This window comes from Pteropus vampyrus, unplaced genomic scaffold, assembly GCF_000151845.1.
Source record: "Pteropus vampyrus isolate Shadow unplaced genomic scaffold, Pvam_2.0 Scaffold1000000767, whole genome shotgun sequence".
In the NCBI taxonomy this organism is placed as follows: Eukaryota; Metazoa; Chordata; class Mammalia; order Chiroptera; family Pteropodidae; genus Pteropus; species Pteropus vampyrus.
Genome location: NW_011915169.1, coordinates 1 through 2,125, shown reverse-complemented (window position 1 = coordinate 2,125; position 2,125 = coordinate 1). Strand labels below are relative to the sequence as shown.

General features: G+C 62.3%; 1 long non-coding RNA gene across 1 annotated transcript; it reads left to right on the top strand.

Moving 5' to 3' along the window:
* Positions 1 to 31: 31 nt before the first annotated feature.
* Positions 32 to 866, top strand: LOC105311152. Its single transcript, XR_897633.2, has 2 exons — positions 32 to 580; positions 673 to 866. It is a non-coding gene; the product is annotated as an uncharacterized LOC105311152 (long non-coding RNA).
* The last annotated feature ends 1,259 nt before the right edge of the window (positions 867 to 2,125 follow it).

The window sequence follows — 2,125 nt, the reverse complement described above, 5'->3', positions numbered from 1 at the left end:
AGTTTTTTAAAATAGTTTGAAGGTAAATTTTTGGTGCTGGCTGCTAGGGAGTGGTAGAGCCAACCCAAAATCATGCACAAGAAAGAAATGCATTTTAACTGTCCTCACTAGTAACTGTCCTCATGTTTGGCAGTCACTGTCTCATTGCCTTTCTCATGCATGCCATCACTCTGAGGTTCTACAGCAAACATACCTAAAGGCAGTATCCACCAACAGCCTGCAGAGTTCAGTGATGGAGTTAGACATACAGTCCTTTCTAATCTCCTGTGAGGACCACCTGACGTTCAGTGTTGCTGTCACCACCTTCAACAGGACAGCCAGGGACTTGGGTTGCCATTGGACCCTGGACAAGCCCAGCTACTCTGTGTACCTCTCGCTACCCAGCACAGGCAGTTAGGCTGAAGTCTCCGCAGATGTAAAGCTATGAGACCCTAGAGTGGGGTACAGGGTGTGGGACTTGGGGGACTCAGGGTTAATCGTAACCCCTATGCAGGAAGCTGGAGCAGATGCACCGTAGCTTCATGGATGAAAAGGATCGGATCATCACAGCTATCTACAATGACACACGGGCCCGGGCCAGGTCTGTCCCTGCTCTATTCTGCCCTCTCTTCACTGTCCTGGCACCACCCTCCAGGATCCCTGTCCCGACCACCCCTGTGCTCTCTCCTGCAGGGCCAACAGAGCCAGGCTCCAGCAGGAGCAACAGCAGAGGCAGCAGCTGCAGCCACCACCTGTGCCTCCCCAAGGCCCAGGAATCTTGCCCCCAAGCACCAGCCCCTGAGCAGCTCACCTGGGTGGGGTCTGCTGTGTTTCCTCCGGGACTCCCCACTCCCCAAAATGCATGCAATAAAGTGGTTCTCAGCGCTCGTGTCCGACTCCCTCCTTCAGGTCCACCACCCCCAGCCCTGGCCTAGCCTTGGGACAGTGCCCCGCCCTCCGGGTTCTGGCGGCAGCGGCGGCGACCCAGGAGCCCGGCCCCCTGGGCGGTGCGTCCCCTTTCCCCTGCTGCGGAGGGAGGGGGTATGTGGGGAGGGCGGGTCTGCCGGCAGCCTCGCCCCCCATTGCCCCCGCCCCGCCCCTGCCCCGCGGCCCGGTGGGGAGCGCGTGTCTGGGTCACATGAGCCGCCCGCCCGCCAGCCCGGGCCCGGCCCCCTGCCGCCCCCGCCGTCCCCGCCGCCGCCGCCCGCCGCCCGCCACCGCCACCGGCCGCCCGGCTCCTCCGGCCACCGCCGCTGCGCTGCGCTGCCTGCGCCCAGGGCTCGGGAGGGGGCCGCGGAGGAGCCGCCCCCCGCGCCCGGCCCCCGCCCGCCGCGCCCGAGCCCGCGCCATGGGGCTCTGGCTGCCGCCGCCCCCGGCTCCGCCGGGCTAGGGCGATGCGGGCGCCTTCGGCGCGCGGCCCCCGCGGGCACCATGAGCCCCCTGCTCCGCCGCCTGCTGCTCGCCGCGCTCTTGCAGCTGGCCCCCGCCCAGGTACGTGCGTCCCCAACATCCCGCCCGCCTGCGGTGCCCTCTCTCAAGGTTGGCGGAAGTTGGGGAGGCGTGGAGCGGCCTCGGCTGAGGGGATCCGCGGGTCAGGTCGCGATCAGGGTCGTAACGGGAGTTTGCTCGGGCCATCCCCGGGGAGATGTCCTTCCCTGCTGGCCTGCCAGCCCAGCCCCGGGGCCACTCCCCCGCCCCACCCCATCCCCTGGGCTCAACTGGAGGCGGAAACAGCCTCAATGACCGCAAGACCTGGTTGGCCGCCCACTGTACCCCCTTCTGACCTGCGGCCTCCAGAACAAGCCTGGTCCCCATGCTTGGAGATTGTACTCCGCCAAAATAACGCATCTACGCAGGTAGTAAGTAAGAGAATATCCCAGGTGTCCAGGAGAGAACAGGTATATGCTAGAATGAAGCCAGGAATATAGCAATCTGTAAGAATGTCAAGAGGAGTTGATCCTTTCTTGACTGCAATAACAGAGCTTTTGGCTACAGTGCCGGAGTTAGACCTATCTAGATACACCTTGGGTCCAGGTCTCTTCTCTTTACAAGCACCAGTCTCTATCCTGATGCCCCTGGCCACTAAAAAAAAGGTATGGTAAACAAAATATCTTCACACAACACAACATTGAATTTGTTTTTGGTC